The sequence below is a fragment of the Colobus angolensis genome, unplaced genomic scaffold (assembly GCF_000951035.1).
Source record: "Colobus angolensis palliatus isolate OR3802 unplaced genomic scaffold, Cang.pa_1.0 Scaffold249, whole genome shotgun sequence".
Taxonomy (NCBI): domain Eukaryota; kingdom Metazoa; phylum Chordata; class Mammalia; order Primates; family Cercopithecidae; genus Colobus; species Colobus angolensis.
In genome coordinates, this window is record NW_012115699.1 from 554647 (window position 1) to 564972 (window position 10326).

The 10326-nt window shown below is 41.7% G+C and overlaps 1 protein-coding gene and 1 pseudogene across 4 annotated transcripts in view; one reads left to right on the forward strand and one right to left on the reverse strand.

Annotated features, from left to right (window-relative positions):
- Positions 1-10326, reverse strand: part of SLC4A5 (solute carrier family 4 (sodium bicarbonate cotransporter), member 5) — a 144720-nt gene that overhangs the window by 112885 nt on the left and 21509 nt on the right. The window contains exon 5 of one of the 3 annotated variants that reach the window (XM_011946047.1): positions 8949-9015. The exons of 1 other annotated variant lie outside the window; for it this stretch is intronic. The gene's annotated coding sequence lies outside the window, so the exon portion shown is untranslated. Of the gene's footprint in view, positions 1-8948; positions 9016-10326 lie in introns of those variants that run through there. One more of the 3 variants, XM_011946048.1, reaches the window with a different exon arrangement.
- Positions 1470-2008, forward strand: LOC105514588 (annotated as a pseudogene). Its single transcript, XR_001002201.1, has one exon. The product of XR_001002201.1 is annotated as a cytochrome c oxidase subunit 6A1, mitochondrial pseudogene (transcript).

Consider the following 10326-nt stretch of genomic DNA (forward strand, 5'->3'; position numbering starts at 1 on the left):
GTTACCTAAAATGACCTAACCCTCAAGATGATTACGCCACTGCACTCTAGCCTAGGCAACAAGAGCAAAAAAAAAAAAAAAAAAAAAAAAACAAGAAAACCAGAGAATCAATCCAGGAGGCCCAAACATCAAAGTAATAGGAATTTCCAAAACAGAGATAAAAAAATAGTGGAGAGAAAATTATCAATGAAATAACACGAGAATATTTTCCAGAACTGAAGGATTTGAATTTTCTGATTGAAAGAACTTTCAATCAGCTCAGAAAAAATAATTTTTAAAAAATCCACCCCAAGTCACATGATTATGAAGTATTAGGACATCATGGATAAAGAGATCTTAAAAGCTTCCAGAAACAAATAAGTCACCTACCAAGAATCCGAAACAAGAATTACATCAGATTTGTCAATCGCTACAGTGGAAGCTACAAGACAATGAAATCGTGCTTCCAAAAGTGAGACAAAATTATTTCCAACCTAGAATTCCAGTCCCAATCAAACTATCAATCAAGTGGGAGAGTAGAATAGGGGCATTTTCAGACATAAACTATCTCAAAAATTTACCTTCGATGCACCTTTATTTCAGGAAGTGAATGAAGGAGGAACTCTAGCAAGATGAAGGACTTGCACTAAGAAAGAAATTAAGTCTGGAAAACGGGAGTCACCACAAAAGATGGGCAAAGGAAAGTCACTGGAGAAGAACCCTGTAACAGTCCAGAGAGCAACAGGCACATTTTAGACCAGGCACTGGACAGGATGTCTTCAGGAAAAAACCTGGTTCTGAAAAATGGTCTTGATGTGTTTGACTGTTGCAAGAGGATACAAAAAGCTTGTCAAGAACAGTCATAGAAAGTAAAAGTAATCATGGTACACTATACTCATCTGTGGGCAATATTTACACAGTCATAACAAATCAAGTGAGTGTTAATTTCCCTGAAAATAGCAATAGAAACAGGGTTGATATTCCACCGATATGCATTGGTATGGCTGCTGTTTATGGTTGGTGTCCATTTTTAGTGATCAGGTATTCATTTTGGTTGGTCAACATCAGTGCCATGTTGGTTGTTAAATATTTTGAATATCACCACTGGATGTAACTATTCGGAGAGTATAAAACACCTGTGGAGAATGCTGCTAGCTACTTCCCTGATGCCCATTCCCCTTTCTGCTCTGACTTTCTGACTTCTGCTCCAGCCACAGTAGCACTATGGCCAACTAAAAAGAATCACTTCCCTCAGATGCTCTTCAGCTCTCTCTGGCTGAAGAGCTGCAGGAGAAAGAACCTGAGGAAGGAGTCCCTTCCTAGATAAACCATTTTCAGAAGAAAGCCCCTTCACTTTTCCTTCTTCTTCCTTCCTAGATAGAGTTGCCAGGTTTAGCAAATAAAACTAGTTTGCCCAGTTACATTTGAATTTCAGATAACAACAAATAACTTTGAGTATATGTTTGGTACAATATTTGGGATATGAGTCCAGGTCGAAAATGGCGGCAGTTGGTGCGTCCCGGGTTTCTCGGCTGCTGGGTCGGTCCGGCCCACAGCTGGGGCGGCCTATGTCGAGTGGCGCCCATGGCGAAGAGGGCTCAGCTCGCATGTGGAAGACCCTCACCTTCTTCGTCGCGCTCCCCGGGGTGGCAGTCAGCATGCTGAATGTGTACCTGAAGTCGCACCACGGAGAGCACGAGAGACCCGAGTTCATCGCCTACCCCCATCTCCGCATCAGGACCAAGCCGTTTCCCTGGGGAGATGGTAACCATAGTCTATTCCATAACCCTCATGTGAATCCACTTCCAACTGGCTATGAAGATGAATAAAGAGAATCTGGACCACTACCTGGGCACCAGGGACCACAGCACTGGTTTGGACCATTACTCTGCACGTGGACGAGAAAAAGTATAGGGGACCTTAAGCTCATCTTCTTGTATCAAATGATGACTGGTATACTGGTCTTCCATCCCTTTGCTTGTGGCAGGAGATGGCTTAAATAAATAACTTAAACTTAAAAAAAAAAAAATATTTGGGATATACTTCTACTAAAAATTACTTGTTGACAAAGGTGACCCAAATGTGGTTACTGAAAACCATACCTGGGTCATATGACAAAGGACTCTAGGAAAGTAAGTTTTTACTGGGAAAATAATATTGAGTCTGTCAGTAAGGAAAAAAGGGAGAATGGGCATTGGGTGGTCATCTAGCATGTCTGCTACACTGCCCGACATCCATTCCCTCTTCTTCTTGCCTATTTACAAAACTCCATTTTGTTCAGGTAGAGACACAGGGCCCTTGATTGCCAGCAGTCACCTTCCCTAGGCTCAGGCATGAGTTGGGATCTATATAAACCATTCATGGTAATCTGGTTGCCCTTAGCCAGTCACTGATTTTAGGAGTAGTCATGTGACATTATTCTAGCCGATGAGATTTAGGTAGAAGTACCTTGGGTAAGGCTTCCAGGAAAGCTTTTATTTTCCTGATTGAAAGTGACACAGTTGGAATGCATAGTTTGTTCTTTACCCTCCTTTCTTGCACGGACCTTGAGACTTTGAGATAAAGCAGCCATCTTGCAACAATGAGGTGACAAGTATGAGGATCAAAGGCACAGGCTAAGGACAAAGCAGAAGGATAAGACAAATCTGGGTTCCTGAGAATATCACTGAGCTCTGAGAATGCTTATCCCTGGATTTCCTGTTACCTGAAAAAAAAAAATCTCTATATTTAAACTGCTAGCTAAGTTTTATGTTACTTTTAGCTGAGGCCTTCCTAACTGACACATAATGGATGACTGTGGACAGTTCAAACGAATGAACTAGATTTTTATGTATTAACATGTCTAAATCTCAAAAACATAATAAGAAAAAAAAAGTTGGAAAACAAAATGATATTATTTACATAAAACTTTCAAACAAACAAAACACTACCAATACTGATTATAGTTACATTTATAAGTAATAAAATCATAAAATTATGCAGAGGAATGATACACACCAACTTCAGGTTACTTCTGGGGAGGGATAAAGTTAATGATGCTTGATGATCTTTGGTATTTTGGATAGATTATACATATACATGTAGGTATGAAACAAATATGATAAAATGTTAACATCTGTTAATTCTGGACAGTAATATATCAATATCTGTCATATTGTACATATTTGAGGTATTTTATTATTAAATTTTTTAAAGTACTTTTTAAAATAACTAAGAGGTCTCCCCAACATTATGAGATAATAGTCTCACACAAAATGGGTCAACTGAGCACTCTGCACAAAAAATGACTGGGAAAAAACCTCCCCACACTTTGCTAGATCATTATGAAATTTTAGAACAGTGACTATGAAGAAAAGAAAGATCCTAAAAACTTGTAGAGTGAAACAATCAGAAACAGGTCACCTGTCAAGGAACAGAAAAGCAGAAGACTACTCCTCAGCAAGTTGAATAAGAGAAGATAATGGGCAGGGTGCGGTGTCTCACGCCTGTAATCCCAGTACTTTGGGAGGCTGAGGCAGGTGGATCACCTGAGGTCAGGAGTTCAAGACCATCCTGGCCAACAAGGTGAAACCCCGTCTCTATTAAAAATACAAAACTTAGCCGGGTGTGGTGGCACATGCCTGTAATCCTAGCTAATTAGGAGGCTGAGACACGAGAATCGTTTGAACCCAGGAGGTGGAGGTTGCAGTGAGCTGAGATTGTGCCACTGCACTCCACCTGGGTGACAGAGTGAGACTCTGTCTCAAAAAAAAAAAAAAAAAAAAAGAGAGAAAGAGAAGATAATGATAGAGCTAGAGCAAAACCACCCAAAATCCAAGGGAGAATGATTTCCAACCTAACATTCTCCACCCAGTCAAACTACCAGTTCAGAGTAGGGGTAAAAGACATTTTCAGACATGTAAAAAATTATTTTACTTCTCTTTCATAACTTCCTAGGAAGTTCTTTAAAAAAGTTACCCATCATTAATCAAGAAGGGGAAGACAATGATATGCAGGAGAGAGTGGATGGAATCAGAATAATGAAGAGCAGTCCCCAGATGACAGCCGTGTCCTCAAAATCAATCAGTCCTCAAAAGAACTAGAAAATGACGCTTCGGAAGGAGCCGCCCAGGGGAAAAAATGAAATGTGAAAGATTTGATACACTCTTGGGAGATTTTGGAACAACTCAAGAAAGTGACAGAAAATGCAAAGAAAAAAGATAGCAATTAGAAATACTAGGGAAAAATTAAAACTCTGCAAGGAATAAAATGTGATCATGGCATGTAATCATGAGTGTGAACACTGCTTTTTGAATGAATTAAAAACAGTGATGATATTCTACACTGCGAGGATAAAAAATAGATGTCTGTGGTTGCAAGTTAAATATTCACTTGTAAGTGGCTAATGTCTAACTTCAATAAATAGCAGGAATAATTATTACTATCATTATTATTAAAAGGTAGCCAACAAAAAAAGCTAAAAGAATTTCTAGTGATTATCTTTGGGAAGTGGAACTGTGGCATATGGAGGAAGCTGGAATGGAGTTCCATTGCTTTTTATGGAAAGCTCTTACATGTGTTAATTTATTTTTAAATGCTAGCTTTTTTATTTTAAACATTTTAAAGTAAATAATTTAATATGCCATGTGTTCCTACTTCATGTGATAATCGTATACTTGAAAATTAACGGTTAAATCTATTTATTCAAAGCGAATCATGTTTAAAATACTTAGCAGAATTACACAACAAAGAACCCTTTAAGGCAGTGGTTCTCAAACTTGAGCATGCATCATAATACCTAGAAGGCTGCTTTCTGTTTGTTTTCTTGGAGTTGGGGTCTCGCTTTGTCACCCAGCCTGGAGTTCAATGGCGCAATCACAGCTTACTGCAGCCACCAACCTCTAGGCTCAAGCAATCCTTCAATCTCTATCTCCAAAGTACACATGTGAGCAGCTCCAGAAAGCTTGTTAAAATAGATTGCTGGGTCTCATCACCAGGGTGCCTGATTCTATAGCTCTAGGTTGGGGCCTGGAAATGTACATTTCCAACAAGTTCCCAGTTGCTGCTGCTGATGCTGATCCAAGGACCACATTTAAAACCTCTATTTTAAGAAAGTAACTCCCAATTTATATTTTTTATTAAATTGGGTCAGTTGGTGATTTTTAAAAAGCTGATATCTTCCTACTCCAGTATGGTGTGAAGAGTACAGAGAATGTGAGTTAACAGATTTCTTTTCCCATAGAAAACCATCTTCAAATGTCTTAGTGGGTGACTCCATGTCTCCCCAAGCCTCCACAGGAAAGATCATGTGACCCAGCCTGGTCAAACACACCCCATTCCAGCCACAGAGATCGGTTCAGGAATGATCCCATGTCCTTAACTGGGCCAATCAGAATTCTTCCCAGGACATTTCTGCTTGATTCATCCAAAAACTCTGCTCATTTCTGGCACTGCTAAGCTGATAAGTTTGGAAGTTACTATTTTGCCTGTCACATGGAGGGAAGCATTCAAGAAAAGTAGAGAAACAGAGTCCAGATAACACTGTGACTCCCTGAATCAGTTAATTTTGAACAGTCCTTCTCAGTTGTGTTGAGCTGTTAAATTCACTTTATTTTTTCTCGCGTTTGAGTTGGGTTTCTCATGTTTGCAATCACAAGTGCCTGACTAATGAAAATGAAATAGAGCTTCCCAATATGTTTTTAAATTGTGTTATTTCCTATTTGAAGTACTATGGATTCTCAGATTGGAAAACAAATGAAAGTTTGTTGGAAAAACAATGAAACGCCTGATTGTCACTGACAAATTGACAATACATATGCAAACATAGATGAGAACTCTACAAACTACAGAAGTATGGAGCTATAATGTAGCTATAATATTCCGGTAGATGCATACCTTCCAATTCTGGACTAGCTGAGACCATTCCTGCCTCATCTCCTCTGTGCCAGGTCCCAACTTCTCACAACTTGAGAGAAGCTCCCTCCCAGGGATATGCAGAAGTAGGAGAAGAACCCAAACTCCCTGACATAATTTTCAAAGGAGTCCATCCATCTGAAGCTGAGTGTTGGCCCTGGGGAAGTGTTTGGATTAGCTCTGCTCTGATTGGCAACTACACTGCCCACTATAAAAGTCCCAATCTAATTTATGAAACAGAATTTCGACCTCCAGCATTTCATATAATGTGTATTAGTTGAATGTCGGATATTTTGCTTTCATCATCTTATTTAATTCTCACTATAATTCAGTGAGATATATAATTTTCACCCCCATTTTATAGATGAGTAAATGAAGACTAAGAGTTAAGTGATTTGTCCTGGATCAAAGAACCAGCCATGGTGGAGCCAGGGTTCAAAGTGGATTCTTTTTGATTCCCAAACCTAAGGAAAGAAGGAAGAAGAAAGGGAGGGAGGGAGGGAGGGGAGGGGAAAGGGGAAGGGGAAGGAGAAAGGGAAAGGGAAGGGGAGAAGAAGGGAAGGGAAGGGAAGGAAGGGGAGGAGGAAGGAAGGAGGAGGAAGGAAGAAATTTCTTGAAGGAGAGAGAGAGATGAAAGAGAAGTAAAGATGTGAGAAACAGAGGGGGCCTGGTATGGGTTACTGATAGTCTTCCGCTTCGGGGTTCCAGGCCCTTCCTGAGGCCTGGCTGAACTCCTGTCCACAAGACTTCCCTGGTATTATAATAAATCCCTCCTTGGCAAAAAGGAATTTGATGTTTAAAAAAATAAACATTTTTTTTTTTTTTTTTTTTTTTTGAGACGGAGTCTCGCTCTGCCGCCCGGGCTGGAGTGCAGTGGCCGGATCTCAGCTCACTGCAAGCTCCGCCTCCCGGGTTCACGCCATTCTCCTGCCTCAGCCTCCCGAGTAGCTGGGACTACAGGCGCCCGCCACCTCGCCCGGCTAGTTTTTTTGTATTTTTTAGTAGAGACGGGGTTTCACCGTGTTAGCCAGGATGGTCTCGATCTCCTGACCTCGTGATCCGCCCGTCTCGGCCTCCCAAAGTGCTGGGATTACAGGCTTGAGCCACCGCGCCCGGCCAATAAACATTTTTTTAAAACCCTCTTTTCTCTTCAACTAGCTTCAGCTGATTTGATTTACTTGTATCCAAAAAGTACTAACCAGTACCATCATTCACTACAATATCTTGCCAAAGGAATTGTGCTAGCAACACATCGACCTCTGGCATGCAGCAAATGAAAGGACTTGTAACACTAGTCCCTACCCTGCCCAACTAGCTGTTCTTCCCCCATCCATCTTTAGATCATAGATCGCCTTGGCATTCAGCATGCCTTTACAGTGAGGGAACACACAAAATTCTCTTCTGTCCTGAGTCAAAAGTCACTTTCCATTTCATTGCCCCTACCACTAGCCTGGAATCACATCTGGGATCCCTGAGAATCCAAAACCCTACTGACCAAATCAACACCTGGGTCGGGCGCAGTGGCTCATGCCTGTAATCCCGGCACTTTGGGAGGCCGAGGCGGGAAGATAACAAGGTCAGGAGTTCAAGACCATCCTGGCCAACATGGTGAAACCCCGTCTCTACTAAAAATACAAAAATTAGCTGGGTGTGGTGGTGCATGCCTGTAACCCTAGCTACTCGGGAGGCTGAGGAAGGGCAACTGCTTGAACCCAGGAGGCAGAGGTTGCAGTGAGCCGACATGGCACCACTGTACTCAAAAACAAAAACAACAAACAAACAAACAAAACAACACTTTAAGCCTGTAAGGCCAAGGATCAGAGTGCTACCCTAGCAAAGAGACACACAGGGGTCCCTGCCCAAGCAGCCTACATGTCCAAAGCAGCAAGGAGGTGGTGACATAGCTAGCTTTGAAGATATATGACACATTTTAGCCATCAGAACCCTTTTGATAGAATCATCTGGTATTTAGGTGCCCACCCCTTCCCTATCCACAAGGGCACATCAATTCAATCCAACAAATCCTTATTGACTATCCACTTTGTTCCAGACATTTGCACTAGACACTGGGAACAGAACAAAATAGTTGAATTACTAGGGAAGAAGGGTAAAGCATAGTAATGAATCCTTAAGATTAGACATCCATGTCTCTGGGAAAAACGATAACTAGTAAAAAGGTTGTGCCACATTTTCACTGGTCAGATTTTGGGGAGCTTTTCTTTCCACCCCATATTTTAAGCCACTTGACCTTGATATCTAAGAACTCTAGACCAGCCAACATGGTGTCTGGTGCACCCCTCTGAGAGCCCAAAGTATTTCAGAAAAGGACTTCCCCAAGGGCTTATCTGGGATTATTTTGTGAACTGAATCGACAAGAATGACACGGGGTCATGCTGGGCTTTAGAAAGCTAAGCTAGAAGCCAGGGAAAGGCTACCCACTCAACCCGTAGCTTGTCCATTGCCTCGGGGCCCTGCAGACTGAAACACCCATGCATGCTCCAGGAGAGAAAGGACAAAACAAACAAATATCCCTAAGAAAACTAGCAGTAGCAAAACCAGGTACCGTATCCAAAACCTAAAAACAAAAATGTGTAATGAAAGGAAACTAGTCATTATTCTGTTTCTATCCTGAGATGTTACATTAGCAGACATAATTTATTTTCCCATGGTTTTCTGTAAGTCTCAGGGTTTTTGCTACTTCATAAATATTTCAGCCAGTCTAACACATTTGACAAAGACAACATAAATTTACGTGCCTAGAAGAGAAAGATTCAGTTCTATTAGATGAGAACAAGATAGAACTCACTCACCACAGCGTCAGACAGAACAAGTCTCCTGTCATTTCTGTTAATTTGGAGTGGTTTTGCACCCAAAAACCTCAAGGCACCAGGGTGACAAAAACAGAAAATCAAATACTCTATACTCATTTGGAAGATTTGCCCAGCTTTTCTGGTATTCTCTTCTTCAGTGTGTGTGAAGCTTACTCTTAAATACTCTGTGTTCATGCTATAAAGCACATTTTCCCTTATCTGCATAGCTCTGTCTACTTTCTCTGAAGCTTCCGGCTGCAAACTTACCTTTGTGTTCTCAGCTCTGGAAACCAGGATCCAAATCCCACGGAGGCCAGAACCACTTGCTCTGTTCCTGTTGGGTGGCAAGAAGGGCTTTCTGTGGTTTCCAGGCTGAACAGTATTTGGGGCATTGGAGATTGACTTCTGAGGCTCAGTGGCGGCCAGCCATGTGACCAAGGTTGGGGGAGGGACGCTCCTGCAGGGTCAGGGATGGATGCCTGGTTGACTGACAGACCAAGGTATAGCAGGGTCTGAATAGAGCTGGCCATGATCATAGGCAGATGCCTTTGCTCTAAATTTCTTCTTGAATTTTAATTTGGTGATCTTTTTATGGCAGTGGTATATTCCAGCCTTGGTTCTGAAATGCTATTTTATCTCCCTGCATAGTTTTTAACCCAGATTCTTTTTGGATCCTGTCTTGGAGGGATGTTAGAGCTGGAAGAGAACTTGGAGAATCCAGTCCTATCTCAAGGTTGCCCATTTTATACAATGAAAAATTGGGGCCCTGGCAAATTGGGGCACTGGCATTTCCAGGAACCTACAGAGATGTGGGCCTATTGTTAGGTACTGGGATGACCCCACTTGCTCAAAATTACAGCTCACTTGAATGTCTCCAACTTTTTCATTGTTAGAGCTTTGAGGACTGCTGAGATGTCAATAAAGGATCTTCTGACATTGCAAGTACCTAAATATTCAGCTGTCAGATTAGGGCATGACTTGGAAATAGTGGCAGTCTGCACTTGTGGTCAATGAGTTTATATAAACATGTGTACTTATTTTTAGGTATCTCTAACTCAATCTTTGTAAAATGCTCCAAGGTGATCTTTTTAGAGGGATCAGGTGACACCAAAAGCTAGAGACATTTTTTTTTCTTTAACCTCAAAGACCTTGAAGACCTCTCTAGACTATAGCCATGCAGGTAGCCTCCTAGTTCACACCTGTCTCTCCAGCCAAAAGGATGGCTGCTGGCTCTCTGCTGACAAAAGAAGAGGTGGCAGGAATGATGGAGAAAATGATAGAGACAGAGGTGTTGGTTGTAGAAGTAGCAGTAAAATGGTGGCAATGTAGATGAAGGTGTGAAGTGTAGATGAAGTTGTGATGTACAGATGCAGGTGATGAGGTATAAATGGAGATGTGGGGTATAGATGGAGGTGTGAGGTATAGATGGAGGTAATGAGATGTAGATAAAGATGATAAATTGGCTGGGCGTAGTGGCTCACACCTGTAATCCCAGCACTTTGGGAGGCTGAGGCAGGCAGATCACCTGAGGTCAGGAGTTTGAGACCAGCCTGAAACCAACATGGAGAAATCCCATCTCTACTAAAAATACAAAATTAGCCAGGTGTGATGGTACATGCCTGTAATCCCAGCTACTCAGGAGGCT